The sequence below is a fragment of the Narcine bancroftii genome, chromosome 1, assembly GCF_036971445.1.
Source record: "Narcine bancroftii isolate sNarBan1 chromosome 1, sNarBan1.hap1, whole genome shotgun sequence".
In the NCBI taxonomy this organism is placed as follows: Eukaryota; Metazoa; Chordata; class Chondrichthyes; order Torpediniformes; family Narcinidae; genus Narcine; species Narcine bancroftii.
This window is the reverse complement of record NC_091469.1, coordinates 433519216-433531486: the sequence shown is the minus strand read 5'-3', so window position 1 is coordinate 433531486 and position 12271 is coordinate 433519216.

The following is a 12271-nucleotide window of genomic DNA, read 5'->3' as shown; positions in this document are numbered from 1 at the left end:
ATATCCACCGACACTGCCGACCGGGGACCCGACGCTGCCAACCAGGGAATCCCCACCGCTGACCACCCCACCGCTGATGGCAAGCAGTGACCCCCAACACTTACCGTCCACTGTCCCCATTACAAGTCTCGGCATCAATAACCCTTGACCAAGACTTCCCCCATCACCTCACAAAAGCAATGGAACTGATTAAAGTGCATGGACACTATACCAATTGCTTATTTGACTCTGGGTCAACTGACAGTTTTATCCGCCCAGACCTGGCCCACTGTTGCGGACTGGCTATTCTCCCCACTGCACAAAGAATTTCATTGGCGACCAGATCACACTCGACTGGGGTAAAGGGGTACTGCGTGGCGACCCTGAAAGTCTAGGGCATCACGTTCACAGACTTCAAACTATTAGTCCTTCCCCAATTGTGCGCCCCTGCACTGCTGGGACTGGATTTTCAGTGCCAGTTTCAAACCATTTTCCCTGCCCTTTGGGGGGCCTCATGCTCCACTCTCTGTCTGTAACCACTCTATCCCGGAAACCTCCTGCCAGCAGCAGCCGAGCCACCCGCCCCCGTGCCTCAGGGCCTCACCTGTCGTCTCTCCACCCTCCGAGTTGCTCCGCCAGCGCTTTTCGCAAATCTCACCCCTGGCTGGAAGCCTGTGGCTACCAAAAGCCGGCAATATACTTATGAACACAGGAAATTTATCACAAGCGAGGTACGCAGACTGCTGGATGAGGGCATTATCGAACCTAGCTCGAGTCCATGGAAGGCCCAGGTGGTGGTTGTTTAAAACGGGGAGAAGCCGCAGATGGTGGTTGACTAGAGCCAGACAATCAACCACTTCATGCTCCTAGATGTGTACCCCCTTCCACAGATCACGGATGTGGTGAATCAGATCACCCAATACCGCATGTTCTCCACCATTGACATGTTCGGCCTATCACCAGCTCCCGATCCACCAAGAAGACAGACATTTCATGGCCTTCGAAGTGAATGGGCGGCTGTATCAATTCCTCAGGGAACCCTTTGGCGTCACAAATAGCGTCACAGTCTTCCAGCGGGAAATGGACTGGATGGTGGACCAGAATGGGCTAACTGCTACTTTCCTGTATCTGGACAATGTCACCATCTGCGGCCATGACACGGAGGATCATGATGCCAACCTTGAGAATTTTTTTCAGACTGTAACTCGGCTTGACCTACAATTTCGATAAGTGTGTCTTCCAGACCACTCGGCTCTCAATTCTGGGTTGTGTGGTGGAGAACGGGGTGGTCATGCCGGACCCTGACCGCATGCGTCCCCTCATGGACTTGCACCCTCCCCCACTCCCCCACACCCAGAAGGCACTCAGACGCTGCCTGGGTTTTTTCTCTTATTATGCCCAATGGGTTCCATACTATGCTGACAAGGCATGGCCACTCATCAAGACCACCTCCTTCCCCCTGTCAATCGAAGCCAGAGCAGCCTTCGACCGCATCAAATCGGATGTCAGTGCTGCAATGCTGCACGCCATCGACGAGTCCATTCTGTTCCAAGTTGAAAGCGATGTGTCTGACTTTGCATTGGCTGCCACTTTGAACCAGGCCAGCCAGCCAGTAGCCTTCTTCTCCAGAACCCTCCAGGGTCCTGAGAGCTGACACTCCTCTGTCGAGAAGGAGGCCCAGGCCATAGTCATTGGAGACACTACCTCACTGGCAGGCGCTTTACACTGCTGACCGACCATCATGCGGTCTCCTTCATGTTTAGCAATACCCAATGAGGTAAGATCAAGAATGACAAAATCGTCAGGTGGAGAATCGAGCTCTCCACCTTTAATTATGACATACTGTATCGGCCAGGTAAACTCAACAACCCACAGGATGCGCTCTCCAAGGGGACTTGCGCCAACATACAACTGGACAGGCTGCAGAAACTTCACGAGGAGCTCTGTCATCCAGGGGTCACTAGGTTCACGCACTTTGTCAAAGCTGGCAACCTGCCCTTCCCGGTCGAAGAGATTCGCTCCATGAACTGAGCCTGCCCGGTGTGCACTGAGTGCAAGCCCCACTTCTTCCATCCAGAGAACACCCAAGTCATCAAAGCAACCCGCCCCTTTGAGCATCTCAGCGTAGACTTCAATGGGCCCCTACTGTCAACCAACGGTAACACCTACATCCTTACAGCCATCGACGAGTACTCCCGCTTCCTGTTCGCTGTGCCCTGCTTGGACATGACTGCCTCCTCAGTTATAGAGGCCCTGCAGACCATCTTCGCCATCTTCGGGTACCCCAGTTACATCCACAGTGACAGGGGGTCCTCGTTTATGAGCGCAGAGCTGTGGAAGTACCTTCTAGAGCAGGGGTGTCAAACTCAAATTCATGGAGGGCCAAAATTAAAAACTTGGACTAAGTCGAGGGCCGAACTAAATATTTATTGAAAATTTTCAACAACATCTGCATGTTTTCTCTTCTTTCAGCATATGTAATGTTAAACTTTTTCTTATTAAAATAAATGTTTAATAATAGTTTTGGATAAATTCTTTCATTGTCATTGGCCCATTTCCTTTAGCGTCTGAAACCGTGCACATGACGAGTCAATGAGGGATGATTAAAGCAGTGGTCTTCAAACTTTTTCTTCCCACCCACAGACTACCTTAAGCAATCCCTTACTAATCACAGAGCACCAATGGCACAGGGACACGAGTGGAAAGAAAAAGGTTGAGAACTGTTGTATTGTGGTAACTCCACATCTGATTAGGTTAATTGTTAGGCAAGTGGTCAGAGAAGGACCCCCCCCCCCCACCCCAAGAAAGGCTTAAATCACAGGAACAAAATAAGCTTCCATCTCACTGCTCCCAATCTTACACACAGTCCTGATGTGGAATGTGGGGTCGCAGCTCCACGTTCACCCGAGTTCAGGTGCTGTCTGTGTGGAGTTTGTACGCTCTCCCCTTGTCTTGGACCAACAGGTCGGTTGCCTGACGAAGGCACCCGAACCCCCCGTTGAAACGCCGGCATCCGGAGCGGAGGAGGAATTGGCTGAGAAGAGCGCGTTGCTCCCACCCCCCTCCCATGGTTGGAGAGGGATTAAACTGCGATCTCACAGCGCCGGGCTCGTCTCCAACAAAAGGAGCGGGAGGCAGGGTCCGCCGCGCATGGAGCGAGGGGGAAGGCATCGCCAACGAGACGTTCGGTCCGGCGTCGCCGCTGAAGCGCAGACCCAGCGAGGATGGTCCCCAACTCCAGCCGCGTCTGTGTGTCTGGGAGCCGGGCGGGCTGAGTCGGCGCTCCGATCCCTGGGATTCGGGACTCTGAGATCCCTCCACACCTCCGGCGTCTTCATTTTCACCTTCAGTGTGCATGCGCTATACTGGCGCGGCGGCCAGCGGGCCAACTCTAATATATATTTAATATGATCTTGCGGGCCAAATACAATTATATCGCGGGCCAAATTTGGCCCGCGGGCCAGAGTTTGACATGTGTGTTCTAGAGCGTGGTATTGCTTCAAGCAGGACCACCAGTATAACCCATGCGGTAATGGGCAAGTTGAAAGAGAGAGTGCCACCATCTGGAAAACGGTTACGCTTGCCCTCCTGTCCAAAGGTCTCCCCACCTCTCACTGGCAGGATGTGCTCACTAGTGCCCTACACTCCATCCGCTCCCTTCTATGCACCGTGACCAATGCCACCCCCCATGAAAGTATGTTCTCTTTCCCAAGGAAATCTGAGTCGGGTACGACCATTCCGGCATTGCTCACGGTTCCTGGTCCAGTCCTCTTATGATGCCATGTCCGGTACTCAAAGAATGACCCCTTGGTTGACTGAGTGACTCTGCTCCATGCGAACCCACATTATGTCTACATTGAGTACCCGGATGGACGAGAGGACACAGTCTTGGTAAGGGACCTAGCCCAAGCCAGATCAGGCACAACAGTGCCTTTAACCCAACCTCCCCCTATTCCTTCTCCCCCAAGTCATGTGCTTGAGCAGAGGGACCAGCACCACCCCACCAGCACAGGCCAGACTGTCGACAACACTGTTGGGGAATTGAGTGAAGCAGTGGCTGCACCCTACGGGGCTGCCGGCGACATGACTCTGGTGACTCCAATCCCGGCACCACAGTGGTCACGCCGGATGGTCAGACCCCCTGACCGGTACAGCCCCTAACCTCCATTCACCCTGTGGTCAGTTCTCAAAGAAGGGGTGAATGTGATAGTACAGATTCTATCACCAATGTATTTATGAACATTGGTAGTGTAGGATGACTGTGATTGGCTAAGAGTGTAGCCACACCTAGTGGCAGGTCTTAAAGGATTGCTCCTAGCCAGACCAGGTCATTCTGGACTGGTCGACTTACTTATGATATGCTCCAGTCTTTTAGTTAATAAAAGCCTTGGTTTGGATCAACAAGTCTTTGGTTCTTTCGACACGCACTACAGATAGGCAGTCATAATCAGAATGGCCTTGCACATGAGAAAACATGTCTCACAAAATTGGTTAAATGTTTTGAAGTGGTAGTCAGGAAGACTGATGAGATCATGGCTATAAATGCCGTCAACATAGACTCTAGCATGTTAGACTGTTTTGGATGGTGAGATCACAGAACCATAGAACATTATAGCACAGAAACAGGCCTCTTTGGCCCTTCTAGTCTGTGGCAAACCATTTTTCTGCCCAGTCCCACTGACCTGCAACTCTTTCCATAGTCCTCCATACCGCTCCCATAAATACCTCCCCAAAGTCTTCTCACATCTTAAAATTGAGACTGTTTGCACTACTTCAGCTGGCAGCTCATTCTACACTCCTACCACTCTCTGTGTGAAGAGTTTTCCCCTCCTATTCCCTATAAACATTTTTCCTTTTCACTCTCCTGAACCCATTTCCTCTGATTTCTATCTCACCTACCCTCAGTTGAAAAAACCTACCTACCTCTGTCTATCCCCCTCATAATTTTAAATACCTATCAAATTTCCCCTCATTCTTCAGTGCTCCAGGGAACAAAGTCCTAACCTGTTTAACCTTTCCCTGTAGCTCTGGTCCTGAAATCCAGAGAACTTCCTATTAAATCTTTGCTGTACTCTTTCAGTATTATTGATATATTCCTACAGTTATGTTACCAAAACTACAATCCTCCAAATTTGGCCTCATCAAAGTCTTATGCAACTTTACCATAACATCCCAACTCCTTTACCCAATATTTTGATTTATGAAGGTCAATATGATTAAAAAGCTCTCTTTACATCTCTATCAAGCTGTGACACCACTTTCAGGGAATGATGTATCTGTAATCCTGGATCCTCTGTTCTACCACACTACCATTTACGCTCTTTCCTCATTTGTTCTTTCAAAATGCAACACCTCACACTTGTCTGCATTAAATTCCATCTGTCATTTTTCAGCCAATTTTCTGATAACCTCCTTGAAAATCTCTATCAGATTGATTAACCATGTCTTAACATGCACAGAGACTATTCCTAATCTGTCCTTGGCTATCTAAATAGTGGCATATCCTATCTCTTAGAACACCTTCCAATAATTTACCTACCACTGACATCAGTCTCACTGGCCTATAATTTCCAGGATTACTTTTTTAAACAGCAGGACAATATGAGCTCCCTTCCAATCATCTGGCAGCACACCCATGGCTAAGAACATTTTAAATGTGTTTGCCAGAACCCCTACAATTTCTACACTAGCTTCCTTCAATGTCCAAGGGAATATCATGTCAGGCCCTGGGGATTTATCCACCCTTATTTGCTTAAAGACAGCAGGAACCTCCTCCTCTTAATCTGTATAAGTTCCATGACCTCACTGCTTCTTTTCCTTATTTTCCTCGACTCTGTGCCAATTTCCTGAGTGAACACTGATTAAAAAAACATTTAATATTTCCCTCATCTCTTCCTGCTCCATACATAGCCAACCACTCTGAACTTCGAAGGGATCAATTTTGTTCTTTACTATCCTTTTGCTCTTAATATACCTGTAGGAACCCTTAGGATTTCCTTCACATTGTTTGCCAAAATAACCTCATGTCTTCTTTTAGCCTTCCTGATTTCTTTCTTGAGGTTTTTCATGCATTTTTCTATACTCCTCAAGTACCTCATTTGCTCCATGTTGCCTATATCTGCTATACACCTCTCTCTCTTCTTCTGAACCAGATCCCAATATCCATCAAAAACCAAGGTTCCCTGGGCCTGTTAACTTTGCCTTTAATCCTGACAGGAGCATACAAACTCTGTACTTCCAAAATTTCATCTTTGAATGTCCTCCACTTACCTCGCACATCCTTTCCCGAAAACAACTTATCCCAGTCCACGGATTCTAGATCCTTCCTCATTTCCTCAAAATTACCCTTTATCCAATTTAGAAACTCAACCTGAGGCCCAGACTTATCCTTCCTCTTAATTAATGAAACTAATGGCATTATGATTGCTAGACCCAAAAGTTTCCCCTACACTACTTCTGTCCACCTGCCCTGTCTCATTCCAGGATTGCATTTTCTCTAGTTGGAACCTTCATATATAGATTAAGAAAACAAAACTGACACATTGACAAACTGGAAGCTATTCAGCCCTTTCACTCTTGGGAGTTCTAGTCAATATGTGGAAAGTTAAGATCTACTATCACAACCTTATGTTTCCTGCAGCTGCCTGCTGCTTCTCTACAGATTTTCACCTCCAATTCTTGTTGACTATAGGGCGGTCTATAATGCAATCACGAGTGTAGACATACCTTTCCCATTCCTCAGGTCCATCCACATAGCCTCAGTAGATGAGCCCTCCCCCTTTCATCTCTTCCATTCTATCACATCTGAAGCAATGGAAGCTCTGAACATTGAGTTGCCGGTCTTGCCCTCCTGCAACCAAGTTTCATTAATGACCACAATGTCATAATTCCATATGGTAATCCACGCACTAAGATCATCTGCCTTTCCTACAATACACCTGGCATTAAAATAGATGCACCTGAGAACATTTCCACCAAGTACAACCCATTGAATCCTACATAATCTTTTCCCTCCTACACTCCTCCAAATGCTCTGGCACTCTGGTTCCCATCCCTCTGCAAATCTAGTTTAAGCATCCCAGAGCAACTTTAGCAAACCTTACCGCAAGAATACAAGTTCCCCTCCAGTTCAGATGCACACCATTCCGTTGGAACAGGTCCCATCTTCCCAGAAACCTGAAGCACTCCTTCCTGCACTACGTCTTTAGCCACGTTAAGCTGCATTTTACACCTATTTCTAATCTCACTGGCACATGGCATGGCCAGCGATCCTCAGATCACCATGACAGAGGTCCTGTCCTTCAACCTCGTGCTAAAGTCCCTGAACTACATTGACCACAACATTTAGCTTCTCACTCTCCCTCCTGAGAATGCCATGAACTTAGTCCACTTCAACGATGACCGCTCTGCTACTTAGTTCCTCAATTTTATAGGAATTATTGGGTCACCTGACCTCAATTGCCCAATCAGCTGCTATCTGATGAGACTCTCCTTTTCAACCCTTTGACTTCAGAACACATGAATACATAATTACATGCCATAATCCTCTGAATCAGCCAAGTATTAGTAACCTTGCGTCTTGGTAAATTGGATTTCAAATTGGGTTTGCCATAGAAAACAGAGTGTTTTGGTGGAGATAGGTTATTCAAGTTCAAATTTGCTGTCACATGTACTGAGGTGCAGTGAGAGGGTTTGGTTTGCGAGCAGTTCAGCTGGTAAAGCTATGCATGGTACTACAAGTAAAACACAGTACAGAGTGCTGAGTTGCAGAGAGAGAGATCCGTTAGTACAAAACAAAGGAAACACAATCTTGCTGGTGTCAAGTTCATTGAAGAGTCTGATAACGGCAGGTAAGAAACTGACCATGAATCTGGTGGTATTGATCTCATGCTTGTGAATCTTCTGATTGAAGGGAGGAGGGTGAAATGAGTTTGGCTGGGGTGGGATGATTATTTCAATATGTTGGATGCTTTTCCAAGGCAGTGGGATGAGTGGAGCAATTCCTGTACTAAACAGTGAAGCACGCTGAGGAGTCACGTGATGGAGCAGTGGCTGGTTGAGTGGAACCAACCCTCTCCAGAGAAAAGAAAAAATGTTGAAAAAACAGAGCTCAATAAACATAAAATACAGGAAGAGAAAGATAAAATTACAAAGAAGAGACAGAAGATGACACCCAAAGGAGAAAAAGTAAGAATGACAGAGAAAAGTGAAGAAGGAAAATCACTGGAGAAGAATGTCAGAGCAAAGAGCCACCATGGAGAGGAGTGGCCGATCTCTGATGTTGGTGAGTCCCCAGAGGAGCAGTGACCTCCCGACTGGCGGACTTCAAAAATGGCTCTCGGAGCCAAGAGGTGCGCAACTGTGCGCGAAGAGTTGTGGATGTGCAGTGTGCAAGTAAAAGAAAAGGTTAACGCTGGCGGGAGGGGGACTCTGCTGAGGAGCGGCCAGCTGAGAGATGCCCAGTATTGGGGCGTTCGGCTGAGGGAAACAAACAAGAAAGAAGAAAAGGAGAATGGTGAGAAAGAGAATGAATGGCGGGAAGAGGATGAGCGGCAATGGGGCGACCGGCAGGGGGGGCGACATGTGGCAGGAGGTCCAGCAGTGAGTCGGCCTGCAGCAGGGGGCTCAGCAGTGGGTCGACCTGCAGCGGGAGGCCCAACAACGGGTCGACCTGCAGTAGGAGGCCCAACAGCAGGAGACACAGCATCTGGAGGCCCAGCAAGGATACAGAAGCAGCTCACCAGAGAAGCATGAAGATACCCAGATACAGAGAAGAGAAGAAGATGACACAGACATAGATACATACACAGAAGAAGAGGAGGAAGAAGACCAAGAATTTCAAAGGAAAGAAGAAGGTAAAATAGAAGGACAAAGTTTAGATAGTGCCTTTTTCAAAGAACAAATGAGGTCATTAAAAGAATGGCTATCATTAAAATTTAGTCCAATAAAAAGAAAAATGAAAAGAGATGAAGACAGAATGCAAAGCTTAGAGTTCGTCATGACTGAAATAGGAAAAAGAGTAGAAAATGTGGAGGAACGAGAAGCTGCTGTAGAAATGGAGATAAATGATTTAAGAGGGAAGTTGGAAGAGAGCAAAAAAAATCAAAGAGACACAAGATTTATTGTCACAAAAAATTGACGAATTGGAAAACTACAATAGGCAAAATAACATAAAAATAGTGGGGCTGAAAGAAAGCAAAGAAGGGTCAGATATGAAGGAATTTATAAAAGGATGGATCCCGAAGGTGTTGGGAATGACAGATGAAGAAATAGAAATTAAAAGGGCACATAGAGCACTAGTATTGAAACCGCCACCACATCAAAAACCGAGATCTATATTGGTAAAACTTCTAAGATATACGACAAGAGAGAACATACTGGAGCAGGCAAGAAAGAATGTTAGAGAAGGCAATAAGCCATTGGAATATAAGGGACAAAAAATATTTTTTTACCCAACATAAGCTTCGAACTTGTAAAGAAGAGGAAGGAATTCAACACGGGGAAAACAATCTTATGGAAGAAAGGGTATATCTTTATATTAAGACATCCAGCAGTACTCAAAGTATTTATTCCTGGGGAATGGAATAGACTGTTCTCGGACCCAAAGATATCCCAGGAATTTGTTGAACATTTGCAGGACAGGAGAAGAAAGGAGGAGGAGTGTCAAGAAGGAAGACCAGCAAGAAAATATGCAAAAATATGTAAAAATATAAAGTAAAGATAATGTATATATAAAGATTTAAAGACAGATAAGAGAAGGGGAAGAAGGGGGAAAAAGAGAGAGAGAGAGGTTTGTTATATGTATAGGAAAATAGTGCTCTCTGAGGGGGGCTGGGGGTGGGAGAATAATGTCACTGCAAAATCGGTTGACGCTTGTGAGTAAGTTTGCAAACCGAATAGAAAGGGGAGTTGTGGTTGCCAGCAAGGGACAAGGGGCAACCCAAGGAGGGGAGGTTCATTTGGGGTTAAAGGGTTATTGCTTGTGGGGATTGTTGGGGTATTTCATATATTGTTGAAATATATTGAGATTAAAAAGGAAAACTTAAAAAAACAGTAACGGAAAAAAGGGGATGAAGGTGATGAAGAGGTGGAAAAGACGTGATATATGATGGCCACGTTGGTCTATATGACTATAAACATTAATGGAATATATAACCAAGTTTAAGTGTATGCCATTGGAGAAAAAATATTAACGTATAATTTAAAAGACAAAGTTACAATGTTTGAAAAAACCTGGGAACCATATATGGAACATAACAGAAAGAGCAGGCCTAGGACCACCACCACCTAAAATGATAAGAAGATAAACACGATCAGATTTAATGTGTATAAGTAGATGATACATCTTTTTTGTTTGTATTCCTTTTGTATAAAGATATTGTTGTATTGTATTTTATATGTTCAATATTTACTGTTTTTGAAGAGAGAAGGGAGGGATGAGGGATAAAAGAGAAAATGTCACTGTGAATATTTAAAGAGATGCTTCTGTAGATATTGGTTGATATGGTTCATAGTGTGATAAATAAAGAATTTTTTAAAAAAACAATGAAGCACCCTGATTGGATACCTTCACTGGTGCATTGGTGGAAATTGTTGAGGGACATGCCAGATTTTATCAGGCTTTGGAAGAAGGAGAGGCACTGGTGCATTTTCTTGGTCATTGTGTCAACGTGGGTGTACCAGGACAGGTCATTGGAGATGCTTACCTCAGAACACCTCAGTGCTGTTGATGCTGACCAGGGAGTGACTATCACCCACTACTGGAAATCTATGAACTGCTTCTTAGTCTTGCTGACACTTGAGGGAGAGGTTGTTTTTCCAACACCAAGCCTCTATCATCTATATTTTAATTATTCTTTGTTGGAGATTCAACCTATAATGGTGGTGCCATCCCTGAATTTTATATTTTGCAAATAGAGTTGGAGCTGTGTTTGGCCACATAGTCATGAATGTTCAGGAAGCATATTTGGGGATTGAGTACACAGCCTTGTGGGGCCCTGGTGTGGATGATAATTGTGGAGGAGGTTCTGTCACCAATCCTCACTGATTGGATGAATCTAAATGCAGGGGTAGGTGCTGAGACCAACAGAGTTTGGGGATTAGTTTATTTGAAATTATCGTAGTGAAGGTAGAGCTGTAGTTAATGAATGGTAGTCTGATGCAGGTCCTCCAGATGTTCCAGGGCAGAATGTAGGGGCATGAAGATGGCCTCTGCCATGGACTTGTTGCAGTGACAGGGAAATTGGAATGGGTTGAGGCTGGAGTTAATGTTACCAATTGTTACAAATACACCAGAAAAATGATCTTGTCCGGATGAATTGTAGCTCTGTCTGGGAACTGTCTGTCAAGACCGCAAGAAATTGTAGAGAATTGTGAATGCAACTCGTGTCATCACACAAAACAATCCCCCCATCCCCCCTACACCCCACCCCTTGCTTCATTGACTGTTCTGTTGTTCCGGGAAAGGGTAAAGTTACTGAAGGGCCGATCCCACCATGGTTACAGTCTCGTCTCCCCTTCAGTCAGGCAAAAGTCACGTGAACTTGAAAATGCAAAACCCCTGATACAAGGGCAGTTTCATTCCTGTGCTATCAGACACTTAAACTGTCCTTGTATTTTTCTCTATTCTCTGCCCTGTCTTTGTAACTCGACACTGCTCTCTTTCACTTACTGTAATACTACACCTTGCACTTTTATTTTACCTGTTGTACTTAAGTATGTGTTGACTTGCTTGGATAGCATGCAAAATAAAGCTTTTCAATGCATGTTGGTGTGTGTCACTACATACACTTCAATTCAATCCAATCAATATTTATTTAATGAATCAACTCATACCCTACTGTTATTCCTCCACCACCCTAGGACCTGTCTGGCCACAGTTACTTTTCTACATTGGTGCTAAAAGTAAACTTATTGATATTCCACTATCAATTGCTGTTAGGATTTTAGAATTGTCAACAAATTTATCATTTCAGAAAATGGCACATCATTTGAACTGTTGGTATTTTTCAATTTTTCATAAAGTTGTTTGAAAACACTTTATAGAACAGCAGAATTATTTTAGCACTTGATACCCATCATGTCTGCACTTCACAACAGCAATCTATTCAATCCTATTCACAGATCTTTTCCCCCTGCAGTTCTGTGATTCTTCTCCCCCCAAAAAATCAATTTAATACCCTTTTTAAAGTCACAATTGAATCTGCTGCCATCGCACTTTCAAGCCACAAATTCAAGATTATGATAATTTGGTCATAAATACTAGTTCGGGTCCTCTACAAATTATTTTAAA